General features: G+C 41.9%; 1 protein-coding gene and 1 long non-coding RNA gene across 2 annotated transcripts in view; one reads left to right on the plus strand and one right to left on the minus strand.

Annotated features, from left to right (window-relative positions):
- Window positions 1-24,245, plus strand: part of LOC308081532 (disabled homolog 2-interacting protein-like) — a 237,992-nt gene that overhangs the window by 13,704 nt on the left and 200,043 nt on the right. The window lies entirely within an intron of this gene.
- LOC308081533 lies at window positions 1,393-16,823 on the minus strand. Its single transcript, XR_013932863.1, has 5 exons — window positions 16,716-16,823; window positions 15,278-15,330; window positions 12,598-12,683; window positions 10,184-10,225; window positions 1,393-2,439 (listed from the first exon to the last, which is right to left on the minus strand). It is a non-coding gene; the product is annotated as an uncharacterized lncRNA (long non-coding RNA).

Below are 24,245 nucleotides of genomic sequence, written 5' to 3' on the forward strand. Positions count from 1 at the left end.
CTACGGTTCAAGAGTTATAGGCCAAAACGTAAAGGGGGCTGTTATAGCGCCACCATGTGGCCGATTGGTGTGATTATTTTTTCAATAATTTCGGACTAAATTATGAACCTTCCCTCCAAATCTGGTAACTCTAGCTCTTACGGTTTCAGAGAAAAAAATACTTGAATTTGAGTTTTTTCACTTTTTCATTAAAGCGGATGGGGACATTTAATGCACTAATAAATCAATATCAATTAAACTATTTAACCAATCTCTTAGCAAAATACAAGCACACGATTCCAGGTCAAGACGGTCATTTTGAGATATGGCACTAAATTGGGGAATAAAAACTGTGGGAGGAGAGACGATCTAAACTATTGTTTATCTATAATATTAATAACTAGACGCGTCGCAATTCAGGGCAATTGCAAAGTGTGGTTGCGCCGACGCAGAGTTCTGGGTTGCGGCCATGGGAGTCCAAGGAATCCATCGTCACATAGTAGTTCACAGTTCAGTCCCCAGTGGAACAGATGGTGTTATAGGTCTCAAAATAAATTATTAAAGCAGACTTGCCATTTTTTTAAACCTTATTGTTCTGATCTGAGACATTGTGAGGAGAAAATACCCTGTGTATATAGAGTAAATGGCATATCTGCGATTTGCAAACAAGTTGTAAATACTCGGAAGACATTTCACGTTTTCCCCACTTATATTATGTCATGTTTTTAGTATAAGATTCAGCACCTTTTTTCCCCAACCTGATAATAGATATTAAATACCTTGTAATGTACTTGTGAATGTCTCACCATATAATACATGTGGAACCATTACGATACTTGTCGACCTGGCTAGTAGCCATACCATTTTGTATATTGTAAGATAGATACTCCCCAGCATATCAGGCACATCAGTGTTACTTAATGGTGTCAATACCACAATGAAAAACTATTGTTTAGCCTACATTGTGACAGACTTGTCATTACCAGGCAGGAGTTTTGGATAAGCTCTAATGTCCATGTAGATTGCTTCACAATTTTACACACAGTAGAGGGATTGAAGTCCATTTTGTCCAGCAGGCAGAGATTATAGTCTGACACTTTCAATTACAAGCTTAAAACACCAAATTATAGAAGGCAAGAATTATTGTCAGTTAAACGAACAACTTGTGTATATTATGTTCATATGTGTATGGGTTTAGGCATTAATGAGATGTTACATTCCAAAGTTTCACTTTTTGTTCAGCTTTAGTAGTGAAGAACCCTTCTGATTGTGAATAGTAAAAACACATCTGTATTCATTGTAAATGTTAAATACATGTGACTAAATACATTACCAAACATATAGATTCACTTTTCAAACACATGGCAAAAAGAAAAATAAGTAGAGACAAAGCAGAGCAGATATAGTTTAAAGTATTTATTAACACAATTGTATTATTGGTACCTTTACTGTAAGCAACACCATTAATATATTTGGTATAATGTCCTATCAATTATTTTTACTATAGTTATTATGATTATATATGTAATTATGGTCATATTTTATGATTCTATATATAGGTTAATATGAGTTATTAGTGACAATTAAACAAATTATATTTTATGATAACTATTACAATGCCTGTAAACAGTTTATTATTATTGACAGATATATTATTGATGCTATAATGGTTATTATTATTACGATTATTACTGTTATTGTCCAAAATTATATTCTAACCTTTAAGTAATTTCAATATTTTCCAGGGTGAAGCAAAAAACCCGCCTCCTATTTCAGCCAATTTAGGAGTGCACGGGGAAAAAATTCTTGCACCGACCCCTTTGTTAAAAAAGGCGATCAAGCAAGCTCCTGGTAAATATATTAAACAAACTAAGAAATTTAACATTCTGAAAAATAAGTAAAACTTTTAGGGCTGCAACTATATTGATTAAGTGAATTATCTCAAAGTGTATTTTGTAGATATCTAATTTTGTATTTATCAATGAATCAATGTGTAACATTTTCCATAATTATTTTGGGATTACATTTATTAGTTTAATTAAGAAATTAAGTCCTATTTTAATGCTTGTATATTGGCTGTTTGAATAAAATTAAATTTTTTGACAACATTTATTAAAAAATAATTTAGTCCTAATAAGTGTTACAGTCTTACAGCCCTAAAAACAAATGGTGAGTTAAAACATTTACAACATGCACATGTAAATATAAGGTAGTGGGTCATGAAAAGGCAGTATACAATCCAAAATAGTTTGTTATGCATTTTTTAGAATTGATTATTTTATGTGTGAGTTTGTTATTAAATTCAGGGATGGCCAATATTGTGTTTATAGAAATTGGGTACTACCGGTTCACGAGCCACAACATAAATGACAATTAGAAATATGACAATTATTCACAAAGAACATTCCTGAAATGTAGAAAAAGGTTAAAGGCAAAAACAATATCAGTGCTGGACGGCTTCTGAAAAACAGGGAAACAAGTGTTAGTGTTCTTTTCAAACAAATGCTTCACAATCAGTAATTATGAAAAAAGACAAAACAATGCTACAATATGAATAATACTAGCGACAAGAGAAAAAAGGTGAGATTTGGCTGCTGCGTAATGGGAGATTCCAAAGTATAGGTGCGGCTACGATGAGGCCCGGTCACTACTTGGGCAGCTGATTCACATGTTCCAGTGATATATCCAATGACAGGGTTGGTGATCAAGAGGTTCCATTGTTCGCAATCCGTTTGTTATTTAGTGTGGCAGATGAGACTTTGCGCTGGAGTGGCACCAGAGAATGATGTAGCGTTGGCTATGAATAGTTCATACCGTCAAACGATCATCTCTGGTGACCACTATTTGGGCAGCTCATTCACATGTTCCAGTGATATATCCAATGACAGGGTTGGTGATCAAGAGGTTCCATTGTTCGCAATCCTTTTGTTATTGAGTGCGGCAGATGTGATTTATAAGAGCAGGTCAGAATGCGTTTGGTGGGAAAGAGCACGATGTCCTTGAAACTAAGGTCTACATGGTTCCAGTGTTTGCAAGCTTGTCTTGCAGGCTATGCACTAGTCCTGATCGGAGGATAATACGCAATACACAGGATCATGGTAGCTGTAGTACGTACGTAGTACTCCAGACTGTAGACATTGCTCTGGTCTTGAGATGTAAATGTGATCCAACAGCGTGTTTTTGTCAGTAGTCTTCTCCTTGATCAGTTGTGTGTATCCTCTGGACTCGAGCAGCATCGCTATCGGAGTACCTACACTGGCCAGTAGATTTTCGTTGAAATCACCACAGACTACGATGGGATGGTGGTCCATCACTTCTAAGGAGTCCAGAAGCGCCTTCAGATTTTCCATGAACGGGTCATCGTAACGTGGTGGTCTGTACACTGCAGCGATCAGAAGCTTGACAGGGGACTCTATCTTGACGACCACAAACTCGAGGTTTGTCACATTGTGTAGGTAACGCTTTTCACATGCCTGGAAATGGTCCTTCACATACACAGCGACGCCACCGCCATTCTGTTCTGCACGTTCAGTGGAGTACGAGATGTGCTTGTTGCGGCTGAACATGGTGTATCCATCCAATTGGAGACTGTCAGCCACAAAGGAGCCGGTGAGATGCGTCTCGGTCAAGCACAGGACATCTGCATGGGTCAGTTCGTGATGTTTTTTGATGTCCTGAATGTGTGCCGGTAAACTTTGCGTGTTGTGATGGACAATCGCGAGTGTTTGCGCCTGGCCTGTCGTCTCTCGATACTTCAACAGTGGCATAACACTGTCCAGTGAGGCGGTCTTCATGGATTCCAGGGCAGCTGTGATTGCAGGATCAGCATAGATTTTCTTTGCATCGAAGTCAATGATGTGCAATCCTTGCAATGACGTTGTCCTACTGAGGGCAACGTAGGCCATGCCTGGTTGGAAGATCCGTTTCAAGGAAACCACAGCAGATTGTGTAGTCATGCCTTGGACTTTGTGAGCTGTGCAAGCATATGCCAACTTGATGGGAAATTGCCTACGAAGCGTGTTATTGCTCAGGTGTTCCTCATATCTCTCGACGTACACTTGTGTACTGCCAGGTGTAGTTTTCCGGTATTTCTGTCCTGCTTCAGGCTTGTCTACTACAAGCCAAAGCTTGGCTACTCTACTCCCGTCCTCGTTTACGTGCATCTCTACACTAGCCATCTTGCCAAATGTCCCGTTCACAAGGCCATCCTCCACATCTATGTTCCTGATGATCACGATTGGGGCGCCTTCTGCAACCTGCAAGTTGTCAAGAAGATCTTTCTGCTCTCCTGTACAGGGACTGGCAAGGCGAGTCTTGTGGTTATGGACTTGCTTGTAGTCTTCCGCGGGTATGTTGACGATGTGGCTGTGGAGCGCAGACAAAGATTTGGCGTTGTGTTCGGACACCTCTTTGTTGGTTGCGAAGATGTGCACAACATCCTTAGGACAACGGTCACGCACAGTCACTCTCTGAGCAAGGAGTGCTTTGTCTGTGTCACTCAGCGGATCCTTCTTCGCTTTGACTCTCAACCTATTCAGAAGCTCTGCGTAGGGCAGATCATCTTTCTGTCGCATGATCTCGGTCAACGTGATCATCTGAAAGTGTTCGAGCAGAAGGTCCGGTTGGCCTTCCTCGAGCACACAGAGCGGTTTCCCACTTGACGTTGGAGGGAGCTGGTAAAAGTCGCCTACTACAAGTACCGACATGCCGCCGAATGGCCTCTTACTGCCTTTAATCTCTTGCAGTCTCCAGTGGATGTAGATAAACATAGCCTTTGAAATCATCGACACCTCATCTATGACGATGATCTCCGCATTTCCCAGCTTTGCCCTCACGTCATCCAATTTGTTTCCCAGTCCTATGTAGGGTGGTTTCAGTTTTCTTGGCAACTTCAACAGGGAATGCAGTGTGTTTCCCGCGATGTTGTATGCCGCAGTTCCTGTAAACGCAGACAGCAGCACTGTGGGCATGGATGCATCCGTCTCCTCAAACAGTCTGGGGAGTCGACGGAGAATCCGTGTTGCCTCACCGTAGATGCACTTGATCAGGTGTGATTTGCCAGTTCCAGCACCCCCAGTGACAAAGAAGAAGAAGGGTTCGGGTTTCTGGTCGAGTACGCTCTTGAAGCACCATTCACGTACAGAGTGAAAGATGGAGGCTTGAGTCCGGTTGAGGTTTCGACACATTGAACGCAGATAATCGAGGCTCATTTGCGGAGCCGATACCCTGTGACCAACAATTGTACCCACCTCTTGACAACTGAACTCTGGGACGTCGTCTCGTTCGTCGTCTGCCTGTGGATCTTGATCTTGTTCGGCAAGACATTCCATCCGCTCGAGCTCATTTTCTGGGGCAATGTTGGCCCACGCATCTTCCGCAGGGCCATGCTTCATGAATTCCTCTAATGCTTCTTCCATCGATTTGCTGTGTTTTTCATACCTCATTTTGTTCTCATCAACAATGGCATTTGCGCGGCATGTCCATTTTTGTCCAGGTATTTTCACAGACGCAGAGTCGTAGAACTCCTTGTAGGTGGGGAAGATTGCGGTTTTCAGTGTGGTCTGATAGCGATGCGGAAGGTAAGCCTTCAGCAAGTTGCCGAAGTATTTCTCGGGGTCCTTCTGTTCCGAGAACTTCGCGTATCTGATAACCGCGGGTCGGCCATCCGTCGAGCGCTTCTTAATGGTTCCCATGTTGTCAGACAGCTTCAGGCAATCTGGCTTTTTTGCTTCGCTACCGTACACAATCCTGTACTCGGATGCAAATTCTGCTAGACACATGTTGTCAAACACCAGTGTTTTGGGTCTGGCGTTGTATTTGTCAAGAAGCCCTGACATCCACACTTGGTTCGAATCGGCTGGTCTTTTCTGCAGCAAGCTGAGCGGGAGGCTCATTTTCATTGCATTGTCATCGGTCGGGAGGAAGACAACATCGCGGGAGCATTTCTTCAATTGCAAGCTGCAAGTTCGGGCCACTGCCTCCTGAGAGCTAACCTGTCTGTTTTTCACATATGCGTGAACAAGTTCGTTCATTGCACCCCTTTCGGTCACTTTTGTGGGGTCTATGCCTTCGACTACTTGTTTCAGAAGCTCACCCATCTCATGTTCGGCCTTGGATATGTAGGACAGCATGTATGAGATGCAAACAAAGTGGTCCAGGACAAACTGGATATCCATGTTGGCATTCCAGGCCTCCAGCAAAACTGGGTTGTAGTTGTTCACATAGCAGTCCTTGACTCCACGCTTCATCAAGAGGACCTGGACATTCCTCAAGTCTTCAAGATAGCTGTCGTACTCTTCGTGAGTCAAATTGCACTTTGCCAGCAACTCTGAGAGGTCGGTCAGTTCTGATGGCAAGTCCAGAAGTAGATCATACAGAGGTTTGAGTTTGGCCAAAGCAGCTTGTGCTCTTGCCCTCTGTTGTTTGCCTATGCCTTCTGTACTCTTCTTTGCACTTTTGTTTGCTCCTTCATTTCCTCCTGTTGCGCCCCTTTCTTCTTCATCCATGACTTCCTCCATTGGATCAACTGGCGTTGGGTTAGTTAACCAGGTTGTGTCCACTGGTGCCTTGGGGAATCCAAACCTGCATGTCTTGTTACCTTTCTTACAGGACTTTGTGTGGTTTTTGCTGTGCATCTGAACTTCTTGGACAATTCGGTGAAGCACAGGATTTTCGTTTGGATCAGGCAGCTGGCACGAAATGTAGCGGTCCGCAAATTCGCATATCTTCTCGTCCGAGTCTTCTCCAAGTTTGGGGGCGTCGGCTACCCACATTAAGGCGTGAACATGCGGCGAACCCCGGTTTTGATACTCTATTCTATGGAAATAATCTATGACGTGACCGATAGGGCGAGCATCAGACAACAGCAGTTTTGTATACGCAGAACGAACTCGCTTGTCAAACATTCGCATGGTAGTCACTGCGTTGCTTCTGAGGATGTCGCACTTCTCATTCCAGTCCAGCTTGTCAAAATCCACAATTTGGCCTTGCTGTGCTTTTATTGCCGTTATGACCTCTGGCCATCTGAATTCTGCAGCACTTAAGGTCAAAAAGAAGGTAGGTGGGCCTAACTGACGGACCATGGCAAATAAATCATACATGGTCTTCTGCCAGTAGGCTGGCGTCCCCCTCAGGGGTTGCATGAACCTTGTTGCATCCCGGTTTCTGACCAGTCTCTCAACTTCATGCTTGTCCTGCAACATCTTGTTGGAGATCCTGCGACCATCCTTGGTAAAGGGTTTGCCCTTCCTCAATTGAATTGAGATGGTGTTTTTTGCCAAGTGGGTCTCTGTAACAAACTGGGCAAAAAAGAGATAGCTTTGGTCTCTCGCAAAACGATCATCAACATTGAAAAGCCTTGCGTTGAAGTACCTGCTTGGTGTCAGTTTGAGCTTTCTCTTACGATCCAACGTGTTTTCTCCAGTTGGAAACAATGTAGGGAAGGCCCTTGCTTCGAGGTTAGGGGCTGTGCTATAGCTGACAGGCCTGTTTCCTTCAGCTGGGGCGATGCAGAATATGCCATCTCCGTATGTCATTGTCTCTTGTCCAATGTCATCCGGTTCCAAGCAACTGTCCAGGCCATGTCCAGGTCTCAGCGCATCTTGCTCATCTTGGGCAGTGGGTGGATGTTGATCCACTCTCTGTGACGGGTCGAGAGATTCAGTCGCATCGGCTACTTCCATCATTTCGGCGTCGTCACAACTGTCCATGACTTCGTCTGTGCCTGTCTGTTCAACAGTGGGTAGGTCTTCAAGTTCAACAGTGGGTAGGTCTTCAAGCTGGCCCTCCACATTTTCATCGTTGATGCTCTCATCATCTCGGATTGTGATGTTTTTGTAGTCGGGGTGTGTCTCGATGAGTTTCCTCAAGCCCAGTAAGACATTGGTCATATTGACAGTGTGAAACAAATGATGGCCTTTGTACCGCAGACGTCTCTTCAGTTTCACCCTGTACAAACGGGATGAGTCGAGCCTTCTGGGTAGGGTGTTTACTGTGGTTTCCACGTCTGCTGGCACGCACACCACAGCACCATATATAGCACTCTGTTTGCCTTTAGGAAGTGTGAGAATCTTGGCAAATGGTATGTCTATTGCCGATAATTGTCTTTCCAGCACATTGAGTTGGCGGAGCTCTGGAGGAATGGGTGCAAGTTCCAGGTTGTTTGCGACAGCCAAGCGTGGCATTCTTCCTGCTACTACACTTTTGTGACAGCATTGACAAATCCACTCTTTTCGCCTTTCTTCGGGTACAGTGCAATCTTCCGGCCCTCCACATTGATCATCACACGAATGAAGGTATTTGCCTGTTAAGCAGGCAGCAACCACGGCGGGTTTGATCGTGTAATTTGACCGATGACAAACATTCACTTGACCAGCGAAAAGAGTCCGATGGCACGTTGTGCACACAAAAGTTGGTCCATGTTTTATGACTTTATGGAAACTCGCTATAGCGCCTTGTAGTAGCCCATTCTGTTGGGGTGCGGGAGCTACATCTATCCTCACAGTATCTAAATCTTTACTCGCTTTTACAGCAATGCCCCGTTTGCGCAGGATATCACATAAGTCCTTGTATCTATTTCTTATTCTCATTGAACGTCGGATGTCACGGCGCATCTTGAAGAATGGGTCCGTTTTGCATCTGCGGGACATGTAGGACTTCATGAGTTCCTTGAAATTTCCCCTAAACTCTTGATCTTGTCTGAACCTCTTGTTTACATAAGCATTGTGCTTCTTTCTTAACTCATCATCATTGAGCCTCCTTTTGCCATAAGCCCTTTTCTTCTCTCTAAACTCTTCATCTTCACGGAATCTCCTGTTGTCACATGCCTTCTTGAATTTTTGTTGCTGTTTTTTGAATTTTTCATCTGTTATACATCTCATGGCAATGTATTTATTCATGTATTCCTTCCTTGGAGTCCTCGGTTTTTCCTTATCAGATTGCAGTTCCTTTCTTTGTCTCCTCATCATTTTCTGTTTCCGTTCTTTATTCACTTTGTTGGCGCCTTCATTTGTAGTGTCTGACATTACTTGTGTTGATGGTGAAAGGCCTGCTTGCAGAGCATGCTTGGTGATTGGAGGTCCAGTGTTTGTTTCATCCTGGCTAGTTAGATCGAAAGGCTCTTTGTGATGCAGGTTGTCAGGAGAAACTTGCACTGGTGACAGATAGGGTGACCGAGCATGTGTCTGTTCAAATGTCACTTGCATGAAGTCAAACTGCATATTGTCAATCTTGTTTGACGAATGTGAGAAGTCAATTAGCTGGTCAATCTTAGCGAACAGATCATCCAACTGAGTGAAGGTCATCATTACAGCTTTTCCTCCAGGCAAAGGTAGGCCATCAGCACTTCTCTGATGAGAGTCAAACAGTCCATATCTTCCAGACCTGTCCCTAAAAACGGCAATGGTGTGTGGTGATACTGTTAGGAGTGCATATTTGACATTCTCAGACAGACACTTAAGTCTTTCCTGAAGCTTCAGCCACCAATGCCTTTTGTGGGGCTCTCCCTCAGCTCTCATATATCCCATGTCCACGTCAGATTTTTTCACAGAGTACGTATTGTGTTCCGTTTCCACCTTGAGAGGTACTTCCTCCATTGTCAGCAGGCATGACTTAAACAGCTTTTGTCTTTTTAGTGTTTCTATTGTTCTTTTATACAGACTGTCTCCCTTGTCCAGTATCTTGTCAAGATCATCCATCTTCAAGTCAAGACCTTCATGTTGGTGTGCCAAAAATGTCAGAGCCATGCATGCACACTGCCGATTCTTTGACATTTGGGAAAACTTATGATGATTTTGGCTTTTGGATGCCTGCACAGATTTGACAGAGGGTGGCACGGTGCATGCTTGGTCATTGTTGGAAAGGTCCATGGCCTCGACAATGTTGTCTTGTTCTTCAACATCAGACTGTGCATGTTGCTGAGCTGTTTCTACCACAGGCTCCATGGCTGGCCATGGACTAAATGTGTTTTGTGCCCCTTCATCGACCTCTGTGCAACTGTTTGGTGAATCTGTATGGGCCAATTTAGCATCCCAGAATTTCTTTTTAGCGATAGATTTCTTCCCACGATAAGGCATGATGTCACCAAGTTTTAGATCTGAACTTTTATTAAAATGTACACTCTCTACCAAAAAACAACCTTCAACCTTCAATACTAGTGTAGCATTAGTCACAAATCACTCTAGGCATCAAGAATCAACTTACTTACCGTTAAAAAGTCACCAGAGGAGCTGTTTCGATCTGATGAACACTAGAATAAAAAAATAACAAAAAAACAATTTCAGACTAGCGCTATGGTTTTACAAGATAATTACTTGTTAGATTTTTTTTTTCTACCGTTATGTTCTTGTGTAAAAGACGTGTGTGCCATTCTTATGGCGCTGCTAAGATCATTGGTCACTGAAGCATGGCCATTTTACGTTTTTTACACTGCTATAGCACCACCAAGTTTGGGGCGTTAAGCATGCTCGGAACTGGAGTTATGGCCGTTTGAAGGGCACATTTTTGATGAAGTTTACTGTTGCAAACACTAATGTTACCATTTATCTGTAGAGTAATGGTGTAACCATTGTTTTATTTCATTTGAATTTTTTGAATAAGAATGGCTGACAGCTTTGACTAAATTGAATCCTACATACATAGTCATGACATAGTCAAGACCTTTTTAAAATGTGTGGAAACAGAATGTAACTAGAATTAAAGTTGCAAGCAGCGATGACCAGGCCCTCGACGTTCTGTCTACGATACAAGCCTGTATGGTAATCAGCTGAAAAGTTAGGCTAAATTGCTTAAGCAAATTCAGCCTGTCCCTATTGGCCGTCAAAGTGTACCTAGGAAGTTTTGTAGGTTATCGATGCTGGGAACCGGAGTTATGGCTGTTTAAAACCCAGCCAATAGGAAAACAAGGGGGCGGGGCTCAAGCAATTACAGCCTATCCCTATTGGCCGTCTAAGTGTACCAAGGAAATTTCGTAGGTATTCGATGCTGGAAACTGGAGTTATGGCTGTTTAAAGGCCAGCCAATAGGAAGACAGAGTGGGCGGGGCTTCAGAAATTACAGATCATCCCTATTGGTGGTCTAAGTCTACATACCAAATTTGTACTGGGTAGTATGCTGCGAACTCGAGTTATGGCTGTTTAAAGGCCAGCCAATAGGAAGACAGAGGGGGCGGGGCTTCAGAAATTACAGCTCGTCCCTATTGGTGGTCTTAGTTCACATACCAAATCGTACTGGGTAGTATGCTGCGAACTCGTTATGGCGGTTTAAAGGCCAGCCAATAGGAAGACAGAGGGGGCGGGGCTTCATAAATTACAGCTTGTCCCTATTGGTGGTCTTAGTCCACATACCAAATCGTACTGGCCAGAAATAGACAGAAATAATTCAGGCACTCAATGAGTTAAGAGGGTGGCATTTGTATCTCAAAGTAGTGCGAATGTGCGTGCAAAGTTTCACCGCAATCAGACGGTGCTATAATGATTTGCGGCATTCTGTTCAAAATGGGCCACTCCTGCACACTTTAGATGTCAATCTTAGCCAATCAGGATGAAATATGAAAAATTATAGTTTTACACAAGTCAGCCACCTCATTGCGCTATAAAAGGCAGATGTGAAAAATGCAGGGCAAAGGTTTTTTCTTGGCCTCTAGGGAGTGTGCATACAAAGTTTTACACAGATCGGTGCAGTTATAGGTAAAAACATGAATTGACCTGCTACAGCGCCACCATGAGGCTGACTTGACATTTTCAAGTGGCATTTCTTTCTCTGCCTAGTGGGAATGTGCGTGCAAAATGTCACAGAAATTGCACACTGTGTTCATGATTTAAGGCCTTTTGTTCAAAACTGAGCACTCATGCAAACTTTGGAAGCCAATTTTAGCCAATCAGGATGGAATATGAAAATCTGAAAGACCTGTTTCGTTTAATGACAATAGAGATACTGTGTACCGATTAGCGTGATGTTTGGAGAAAATGTGTAGAGCACGGTCTGTTTTGCAAAAATAGGCCTCCTGGTGGCACAATTACAGGCCAATTACAGGCCCATGTGACTAATTTGGGGCAGAATTCTGCTCTAGCATCCAGGGAGCGTGTGTGCACAGTTTCACTGCCATCAAGCCAATGGTACCAGAGATTGGCTGTCCACAGACAGAATGACACACACACACACACACACGGACGGACGGACAGGGTGCAAAATATAGTCTCAGCCATGCCTTCCAGCCTGGCGGAGACAATAAAGTGTGCAAAATAATAGGATTTGGGATTTTAAAAATAAATGTGTTTCAATTAAGCTAATAATCTGAGGACCAACTAAATAATTTGGGGACCCCTCTGGGAATCTTGATAACCCTGTGCATGTAATGCGCGGATCTCCATGAGGACGGCGGTCACAGAGATTAGTCCATGATAGGTACAGTAAAATCACTGTTTTGCTGGCAGCAGTGGCACACTATTACACTATTGATATGGCAGTCAGTGAATAAAGCTATATAGAGTATATATATTGGCAATGCCTCCTTAAAAACGGACAATGGACTGACCCCAAGACAATTTCCATATGCTAACATTAGATAGATAGATCTAAAACGCTTTGATTTGCACATGTGTCATGTTATGTTAAACAAACCTTGTAGTAGTGCAGTCTGGGATGGTCCCCTCAGTCCACAGCTGTGTTGGCCAAGATATCAGGTCCGGTGTACAGCCACGCCACAGCTGAAAATTTCAATCAAAAATACTGTATTTTAGAGACAAATATATATTTGTCACTATATAAATATAGTGACAATAGCAGATCGACGAGGTTACAAGTGATCTACAAGTTGATAAGCAAACTTGTAGATCGGCTATTTAAAATAAAGCAACAAGCTTACAGTGAGCTTGTAGACCTGCTATTTTCCAAACATTACAAACTCAGTGAGCTTGTAGATCTGCTATTTTCAAATATGTATAATGCCTTGTTATCACATGGCTACAGATGTCTGCCAATGTAGGAGAGAATTGGAAAATAGCAGATCTACAAGCTCACAACGCGTCGCATTGTGAGCTGGTAGATCTGTCATTTTCAAATAGCCAAAGTTTAATTAGGGCTGAAGTGGTTAATGTAGCCCATGTTTTTTAAACAATAATCAAAATCTACTAAGTAACTAAAGTTTTCAAATTATTGAAGCATACTTTCAAATGGAAACGAATATACTAAATAATACATTGCATCCACAATGTGAAAACACAGCAACTATACCAGTTAACTACATAACTGTACCAGTATGCAAACAGTCTTACTTAAGTAGGGGTGCTACTGCTAGTATACTCATTCTGGGTGCACAGTAACTGCCTTTAACACAAAATTGTGATTTTGAGAGACCAATGTCATCCAATCAGGAGAGAGAACTCATACAGGACACAGCCTATACAATCAAGTTATTGATTATGATTGGATGAAATTGCCAAACCCACCCTTTATTTTCTGTTTAAAAAGGACCTGCAGAGACAGGGTGTTCCCTGTTACTAAACAAACACAAAGCAATGATGGCTATCAGCATATAGCTTTCTATAAACTGGACAATAGCAAAGAAACAGTGCCAAGATAGATCTTGAAAATTGTAACAGACAAGTCATATAGTGCTGAAACATTGGCCACATAGGGAAAAAACAGACATAGATGAAACACAATCAGGGCCAGTTAATGGAAATCAACAACAGGTAATTTATTCAACCCCTAACCAAACCTCTAATCACCCCCCTATTATCACCTTTCAGTCAGCTGACAACTCTATAGAAACTTGAAGCAAAACACTTGTCACCTTAGTTACAATAGTTTGAGAACCAGTGGTTCTCAAACTGTTGAATGTCAAAGACCTTCCATTATTAGCCAAAGCGTTAGACCACTGACCCCCATAACCTAGTAACTCTGAGTGTATTTACATATAACAAAATGGACCTTTACGGGTCCATTTATATTGTATCCAAGGGTTACATTTATACACTCTCAGAGTTAAAGACCTCAGGGTCCATTTGCTTATGTTGAGAACATAATCATATCATCATCATGCATAGCAGACCTACAAGCTGACAAGTGAGCTTGTAGATGGGCTATTTTCAAATATGTATAATGCCTTGTTATCACATGGCTACAGATGTGTGCCAATTTGGGATAATTAGAAAATAGCAGATCTACAAGCTCACAACACGTCGCATTGTGAGCTTGTAGATCTGCTATTTTCAAATGTACAAGCTCAATGCGTCGCATCGTGAGCTTGTAGATCTGCCATTTTCAAATAGCCAAAGTTTAAATAGGGCTTGAGTGGTTAATGTACCCTATTTTTTTTAAACAATGATCAAACTCTACAAAGTTTTGAAATAATTGTAGAGGGTTACAAGTACAATATTTGTCTATCTATGCCATTTGCCAACATACCAGATCAGCAATGCAACACTGTACAGTACACAGACTCAGACACAAAGTTATGAAAGTACATGCATATCAATAGACAATAGCAGATCTACAAGCTTGTAAATCTGCTATTTTCAAATCTACAAGCTCACATTGTGAGCTTGTAGATCTGCTATTTTCAAATCTACAAGCTCACAACACGTCGCATTGTGAGCTTGTACATCGGCAAGTTTACAGTGAGCTTGTAGATCTGCTATTTTCAAATATGTATAATGCCTTGTTATCACATGGCTAAAGATGGCTGCCAATTTTAGAGATAATTGTTAAATAGCAGATCTACAAGCTCACAACGCGTAGCATTGTGAGCTTGTAGATCTGCCATTTTCAAATAGCCAAAGTTTAAATAGGGCTTGAGTGGTTAATGTACCCTATTTTTTTTTAAACAATAATCAAACTCTACAAACTAAAGTTTTGAAATAATTGTAGTGGGTTACAAGTACAACATTTGTCTATCTATGCCATTTGCCAACATACCAGATCAGCAATGCAACACTGTACAGTACTCACACGGCAAATGTACACAGATAGACAGACACAGTCTGAGCACAAGGGTGTGAGCGTGTCAATAAAGGGACAATAGCAGATCTAAAAGCTCAGAAAATGGGTAATTAATTCAACCCCTAACCACACCTCTAATCACCCCCCTATTATCACCTTTCAGTCAGCTGACAACTTGAAGCAACACATACTTGTCACCTGGATACCAGTGATTCTCAAACTATTGTAATGTCAAAGAGCTTCAATGTTTTAGCCTATGCATTAAACCACAGACCCTCATAACCTAGTATTTGACCCCAAGACAATGTCAATAAGCCAACATTAGATAGTTCTAAAATAGGATCAGCATGTTACACACCTTGCAGTAGGTCTGAGATTGTGTGTCTGTCACCTGGGTCCACACAGCCAGAGCTGTAAAAAAAAGAAATACAATATTTTAGACACAAAGTTATGAAAGTACATGCATATCAATAGACAATAGCAGATCTACAAGCTTGTAAATCTGCTATTTTCAAATCTACAAGCTCACAACACGTCGCATTGTGAGCTTGTACATCGGAAAGTTTACAGTGAGCTTGTAGATCTGCTATTTTCAAATATGTATAATGCCTTGTTATCACATGGCTAAAGATGGCTGCCAATTTTAGAGATAATTGTTAAATAGCAGATCTACAAGCTCACAACGCGTAGCATTGTGAGCTTGTAGATCTGCCATTTTCAAATAGCTAAAGTTTAAGTAGGGCTTAAGTGGTTAATGTAGCCAATGTTTTTTTAAATAATAATCAAAATCTACAGAGTAACTCAAGTTTTCAAATAATTGTAGTGGATCAAAAGTTCAATATTTGCCTCTGAAATGTTGTGGATACAATAGTGGATAGAAGTAAAGGTACAATTTGTCTATCAATGCCTGCCAACTGTCTGTGTCGAGACAGACACAAACGAAGCTCCAAGGAGCTGTGTGTGACGTCACTGCCATGCGGAAGTAGTAAGCAGACGTTTATAGCCGTTAGCATCGGTTAGCCTAGCTGACTAATCCTTGTTGTTTTGAACCCAGTTTCAGAACAACTGTCGCTGCTTAAAGTTAGTTTTAGCAAGTTTTAGCAGATCTACAAGCTCAATGTTAACAGACAAAATATATACAAATGCAATGTTGATTAAAAGCTGCATTATGCGTTATATAATTAATTGTTATAGAGAGGTCGACTGTGAAATGATTATAGGAAAACAACCATCATCACCATGGGGGCCTGAAACAAACTTAACCTGGCGATTGCACGTAATTCATTTAAGGCCCGTACATGTACATACACGTTCAAATTTCAAATAAAAAGTTCTTACCTCATGGCCACGGATGTGCCAATTCTGTTCGGGCCCTCAGAAGTAACCGTATCTTCAGTATTGTTCAATAAAAAGCATTTTAATCCGATCGGTGGCCATTTTCTCAGCATGTCCGCCATATGCTTTCAACTGCTTCCATCGGTTGGTAGGTGTACTGCACTCTGATAGTGTGCGCTAACTATGAGAAAACGGCCACCGATCGGATTAAAATGTTTTTTTATTGAACAATGCGGAAGATACGGTTACTTCTGAGGGCCCATACATAATTATAACATCCGTGGGCATGGGGTAACAACTTTGTTTGAAATCTGAACGTTGAAGTAGATGTAGGGTCCAAAAAGGGAGAAAGTGCAAACAGCAGGTTGAAGTTCATCCATGAACGTCGTGTGATCCAAGGCTACTATCACGAGTTCACAACCGAAACAAAAGTATAGGCTATATAAAGTAATATTACTCACCTCAGACAAAAGACGACGAAATGAAAGTCTTCCGAAGAAAACAAAGTAGATCGGTGATATAATATGAAGCTAAATCAAGTAGATCCGTTTCCAATAGTAAACGACCAGGGCATCCGCGGGATTTTGATTTGTGAGAGGAAGGCGTGTGAGTGCTGTGAATCTAAGGGGAGGGACAAAATCAGCAAGAGCTGTGATTGGTCTGCTCAGGCAACAGGGTCAGAACAAGCCCGGGCAAGCCCTCTGGCAACCCCTCCCCCCCCCCCCCCCCCCCCCACGAACCTCGCGTCACCAGTGTTTCCAACACGGAGGAATCCCCCGCGCACACACACACACACACACACACACACACACACACACACACACACACACACACACACACATGCACACACACATGCACACGGACACGCGCGCGCACGCGCACACACAAGAACACGCATGCGTGCACGCACACACACAAACTTAGGTAAACCATTTCTGTATCCCTTCTAAACCGGATATGCAGCTGTTGGATGTTTTCAATGCAAACGTCATTTGACTAATTTAAAAGTTAAAAAGAAGAAGTTAGCAAAATATATAACAGCAATAATAATAATGATAATAATAATAATAAGAAAAAAAAACACAGAAGCCTAATTTCTCCCAGGAACTGTCAGCTGTCTGATATACATTGTAATATTTATTTAACAATGAATATCAATTAATCAATTATATCAATACTGCAATTGTAGAATTGTGTCTGGTAATGAAAATTTACTTGAGTAAAAGTACAAAAGTATCGGCATCAAAATATACTTAAAGTACCAGAAGTAAAAGTAGTAATTATTTTAAGTTTTCAAATGCATAAAATGTATACAAAATGTATCATTAGAAAATAGCAGATCTACAAGCTTACAACGCATCAGGCACTAGGGATAACTGGGCACCAAAACCATCTTGGCACTAGGGACAGGAGGGCACTAGCGACACGTGGGCACTAGGGAAATGTGGTCAACTGGGAACTGGGCACTTGGGACATGTGGGCATCTGGACGACTGGGCAACTGGGCACCTGGACGAGTGGGCACCTGAATTAGGATTTGTGTTTTTTTTTACTTTGCACAGCATGATGCTTTGTTGTTGTCTCGGCCAGGCCAAAAGGCATGGCCGAGACAACAACCTGCACCCTCTATGTCCGTTCGTCCGTCCGTCCATCCGTCCGTCCGTCCGTTTGTGTGTGTGTCCTTTGCCCCCTCCGTCTGTGAACAGCTAATCTCCGGCATGCACTGTTGGCTTGATCGCAGTGAAACTGTGCACACACACTCCCTGGATGCCCCAAATTCTTCACATTGGCCTGTTATAGCGCCACCAGGAGGCCGCTTTTTGCAAAACCATTTTTTATGACAGTACTCCTGCAGATTTGATCCAAACATCGCGCAAATTGGTACACAGTATCTCTATAGTCATTAAACGATACAAGTCTATCAGATTTTCATATTCCATCCTGATTGGCTAAGAATTACTTCCAAAGTTGTAAAGGAGTGCCTAAAAATCATGTTTTTGCATCAAACGGTTACGTTTTGTGCATTTGTGGCGCCCCCTATGGGTCAAAGTGGAAATGCTTTTGAGGATTTGTTGAGTAAACCACCCTCGACATGTGATTCAAATTTGGATTTATGGTAAAACGGGCCCCTCCCGTTAACTTTGGAAGCCATTTACGGACGAACGGTAATGACTATCAAAATTCCGCTTGGAGATGTTTATCGCATGGGTCCAAAGATCATTTGTACCGATTTTTGTGAAATTTGGACAAAATATGTGGGAGGAGGAGCTAAAAGTGTGTTTTGAAGAAAATTCAAAATGGCGGAAAATCTATCCTGACGCAAATGGGCGTGGCCTATATGGGGAGATGCGTCATGACCCAAAGAATCTAGGGGAAAAATATTTTTATTCTAGGACCCACGGTTCAAGAGTTATAGGCCAAAACGTAAAGTGGGCTGTTATAGCGCCACCATGAGGCCGAATGGTGTGATAATTTTTTTAATAATTTCAGACTAAATCATAAACCTCCCTTCCAAATCTGGTAACTTTAGCTCTTACGGTTTCTGAGAAAAAAATACTTGAATTTGAGTTTTTTCACTTTTCCATTAAAGTGGATGGGGAAATTTAATGCACTAATAAATCAATATCAATAAAACTATGCAACCAATCTCTTAGCAAAATACAAGCACACGATTCCCGGTGAGACCGGTCATTTTGACATATGGCACTAAATTGGGAAAAATAAACTGTGGGAGGAGAAGCACGGCAAAGTATTGTTTATCCGGAATAATAAAGTTCATCAAGTACTATAGTCTGGTTGCCCTGTTAGGGCAACCACACTAACTAGACGCGTCGCAATTCAGGGCAATTGCAGAGTGTGGTTGCACCGACGCTAGTCGCGGGTCGCTGTCGCCGGGACTCGAGGAATACGCTGGGAGGAATACCGTCGGAGGCTGTGCCAATTACATTGTTACGTAACTCCTTAGATCACTTGCGTTTCATTTTGAGAGGATTGATCCCCCCAAAATAAGGTTTTTGCATCAAACGGTTACATTCTGAGCATTTGTGGCGCCCCCTATGGATCAAAGTGGAAATTATTTTGGGGATTTGTTGAGTAAACCACCCTCGACATGTGATTAAAATTTGGGATCGATTGGACGTTTTGTTTGTGATTTTTGGCATTTTTGATAAAACGGGCCTCTCCCGCTAACTTCGGAAGCCAATTACGGACGAACGGTAAGGACTATCAAAATGCCGTTTGGATATGTTTATCGCATGGGTCCAGAGATCATGTGTACCAATTTTTGTGAAATTTGGACAAAATACATGGGAGGAGGAGCTAAAAGTGTGTTTTGAAGAAAATTCAAAATGGCGGAAAATCTATCCTGACGCAAATGGGCGTGGCCTATATGGGAAGTTGCGTCATGACCCAAGGAATCTAGGGGAAAAGAAATTTTGATTTTACGACCTACGGTTCAAGAGTTATAGGCCAAAACGTAAAGGGGGCTGTTATAGCGCCACCATGTGGCCGATTAGTGTAATTATTTTTTCAATAATTTTGGACCAAATTATGAACCTCCCCTCCAAATCTGGTAACTCTAGCTCTTACGGTTTCTGAGAAAAAAATACTTGAATTTGAGTTTTTTCACTTTTTCATTGAAGTGGATGGGGAAATTTAATGCACTAATAAATCAATATCAATAAAACTATGCAACCAATCTCTTAGCAAAATACAAGCACACGATTCCCGATGAAGCCGGTCATTTTGACATATAGCACTAAATTGGGAAAAATAAACTGTGGGAGGAGATGCGCGGCAAAGTATTGTTTATCCGGAATAATAAAGTTCATCAAGTACTATAGTCTGGTTGCCCTGTTAGGGCAACCACACTAATAAAGTTTGAAGATAACTATAGTCTGGTTGCCCTGTTAGGGCAACCACACTAATTATTTCCAGAAGAGAGTCATAACTTTTGCTTTCAGGCCAGTGTTGGATGACCGGCTGTGTGATCCCATTAAAGTAACGATAGGGGTCTAAAACAATAACAAACACCCAAAAAGCCTTGACCATAAACTTGAGTCGTGTTCGTATGACCACATGATGAATCCTATAGCATCCCTATTATTCTGTACGTGTCGTAATAGGCCAACCTCCGGCAAAAATAGGCGAACATTTGGTGAAAACTGTAGCTCGCTGCTATGTTCGGCAAATAGATTTGGTGGTAGAGGTTAGAAGGTGGGACCCCGGTCAATGAAGTATATAGGGTTTAACCACTTAACACCCCATATCGTCTCTTGTTGGGTGGGAACCTTGTATCTCCAAAACTGTCACTTTTTCAGGATTGAAATTCAAAAGTAGAAAAAGTAGTAGATCTACAAGCTCGTGGATCTGCTACTTTTTGCCGCGGACCCCACATCTCAAAATATTTTGTTCCAGGGACCCCCAGAAGCAAAAATTTGAGTTACAAATGTTTGCTTTTAAAAATATATATTCAAAGATTTGCACAAATCTTCCACGATAAAGCTCATAGCGCGGCACTCGGTGCCACGCTATGAGCTTGAAAATCTCCTATTTTTGAATAGCCAAAGAAATCTGACACAGTAACACAGATGCGTTCCCGGATTTGAATGGGTTAAAAACATTAGGTCACTGGGTCAGGTCGGTCCTCCTGTGCTATCGCAAGTGACATATTTCCCCTATAGACATGTTCTGTTTCGTTTGGCAACCTTATCTAATGTTGTGACACGAGCCTGCAAAGACTCTGCATGCTCCACAGCTGCTGTTGTTTTTTACTCTGTGTCGCTGACACAGTAGATGTTTTTGAAGTCGGTATAGCGCCGATAGGAACGCTGGATTTTTGTCGCCCACTGTATAAACACCCACTTCCTGCTTCTTCTCCTCCGTCTCCTCCTCCACACGCAGAAGAATAAAGGTGGCGACTGTCTGGAACCCAAAACTGGTTCTTAATAAGAGTGATGCCAATGAACGACCCTTTTTTGTTCTTTAAAGAACCCTTAACCACTTAAACCTTATGTATTTATCGACCCGTGTCTCCTAGTGGGTCTGTCCATACTTTTTTCCCCCTCTACACCAAATCTTTGTGGAAAATAGCCGATCTACAAGCAGTGGTGTAAAGTAACTAAGTACATTTACTCAAGTACTGTACTTAAGTACAATTTTGAGGTACTTTTACTTTATTGGAGTATTTCCAATTGTCTATACTTTCACTTCTACTCCACTACATCTCAGAGGCAAATATTGTACTTTTACTCCACTACAATTATTTTAAAACTTTAGCTACTAGTTACTTTGCAGATATAAATTATTATATCATAAAACATACATTAACCACTTTAGCCCTATTTTATACCTAGGCTATTTGAAAATAGCCAATCGACAAGGCGTTGTGAGCTTGTAGATCTGCTATTTTCAAACATTTTAGTACTTTTACTTTTGGTACTTTAAGTACATTTTGATGTCAATACTTTTGTACTTTTACTCAAGTAATTTTTTTATTCTGGACTTTTACTTGTAACATAGTATTTCTATATTGCAGTATTGGTACTTTTATACTTAAGTAAAGAATTTGAGGACTTTTTCCACCACTGTCTACAAGCTCACAATGTGTCGCAGCGTGATGCGTCATGAGCTTGTAGTGTTATGAGCAGATCGACGTGTCGCTTCACGCTGCGTTTTGAGCTTGCAAATCTGCTACTTTTGATACTTTTGGTGTGACGCTGTAGTATGATCCAGTAGGGCAACAGCAACGATACACTGTAGCCTTTTAAAAGAACCATATAAGAACCATGACTTTTTTTCTGTCTGCACTCCACACACCACTCCTCTTTCCTTTCCCCTCTCCTCTCCTCCTCTGCCTTCCCAGAACACACAGACAGAAGACAAAGGCACGCCACTAGCCAAGCCAAACAAGAGACAGACCGTCTCTCTGGATGTTTGGTCAAGCAAATCTGATACAGGATCCCTCTGTTCTGTAATCTGCACTGCATGGGGGTGGTTTTTGCATGTAATGCTTTTTGCATGTTTTAGATATAAAGGTATGGCTTTGCTAAACTGAACCACAAACGACATACCGTAAACCACACCTAGCCTGAGTGGGGGAGAGAGGCCGTCTGGTATTTAGAAGGTCACCGGTTCAACCCTTAATCTCATCCATCTATGTGTGGAAGTGTCCCTGAGCAAGACCTGAGAAATACCAAAGATACAGTAAAATGGTAAATGGTGCATTTATATAGCACTTTTATCCAAAGCACTTTACATTGATTGTGCCATTCACCCATTCACACACACATTCATACACCGATGGCGGAGGAAACCATGCAAGGCACCAACCTGCTCATCAGGAGCAATTAGGGGTTCAGTGTCTTGCTCAAGGACACTTCGACACTAACTCTGGGGGAGCGCCCCAGCCCGGGATCGAACTGGGAACCTTGCGGTTTCCAGTTCACTCTACCCGGCCACTCTACCCCTGAGCCACTGCCGCCCCAAAGCATATTTACCAAGATAGAAAATACCCATACTACGTCAGAGTCGCCACTAGTACGTGTATACTAATGTAGCCTGGTTCCAGACGAATCTGCCATTGAAAAGCAAAAATTGCCCTCTGCAGATTAGGTCTGGCCTCGCTCTGTTGAGATTGGATTTCTCCCACTCCGTTTGTTGTGAGTGACCAATCAGGGCCCATTATGCAAATATGGGTCGGGTTCACCAGAGGTATTTTTTCCTATCCGGCCCTTGGAAATGCACGTTCCATACCAAGATTCCAGACTAATATCTACGCAGTGATATTAGTCTGGCCATGCCAGGCTAATACAAATGGTCTCCGAAGTGGCCGTGGTCACCAGCCCTGGCTTAATATACGCTTGGCCAAAAATGTGGGTAAAAAAAGAGAAATATTGTCCTACGGCTGCTAAGTAGTGCTAAAAACCACACCCACTACTGTTTGTTGTTTTTATAAAAGTTAATGTTAACTTCCTGTTGATTTTACTATTTGAAGATCCGGATCCACGGATCCAGTCTGGGTTTTCTTCCTAATAAAAATGGCAAAATTAACAGGAAGTTAACATTTTCATGAAAATAAACAAACAGTTTCAGGGTTTTGCGATGTTCTATATTGTCTGAATCAACTTTTTTCGCGTTCGTTTACGTGCTAGACGAGTGACTTTGAGAGCTGTTTCGGCATACAATGGCTGCGGGTACATGGACAGTTTCATTCGGAATGAATACACTTCTATTCGGAATGGATGAATTCATTCAGAATAGAAATGCTCATGTAAACACCTCAATTGGAATAGAATATTCCATTCCAGTCTGACCCGAATGAATTTTCATTCGGGTTAGGAGGGGTGGTATAGACCGTTTGAATCGGGATATACCAATCGGAATTGACCATGTAAACACTTTATTCCGAACGCTCCTCTCTGTTTGGAATACATGCATTCCTTTGCGCATGTCCGTGCTTATAGTGCTGTCAGAATTGTCCAAAAATGACCTATCAAATCTCTAATTTGGCCACGGTCGCTCCTGCGGGATCAAATGAATGATTCTATTCTATAGCGTCATTTAATAAGCCATGGTTAAGCCCAGACTTGTCCAGGAGAACGGACGCTCCAAGGATTGCTGCAGGCTACACTTATATGGATCTTTTTCTAAACAGGTATTTTAGTCTTCAGTTTTTAAAAAGAATCCCTGGCCACATGACAAAGATTTTTTTTTAAATCCCTGTCCACACGTAAACGCAGAAACGCATTGATCAGCAGCAAGTTTCAATTTTAAATCAGATTTTACATTTATTTTATATATGAGGGGCCAAATACGTATACATTTTTAATCACATGTTAAGGTTGCTGCATTGTTTTAATAGCATACGTGAACAAAAATAAATGAAAACTACATTATTAGGGCGCAGCTGCAGCGAAAACAGATGAGTTTAACTTAATCAATTCATTACATGGGCAGCCGGAACGGTCGTCCCAAAACACTACGCCCCACGCA

Source organism: Gymnoscopelus braueri (genome assembly GCF_963280865.1).
Source record: "Gymnoscopelus braueri genome assembly, contig: SCAFFOLD_63, whole genome shotgun sequence".
Taxonomy (NCBI): domain Eukaryota; kingdom Metazoa; phylum Chordata; class Actinopteri; order Myctophiformes; family Myctophidae; genus Gymnoscopelus; species Gymnoscopelus braueri.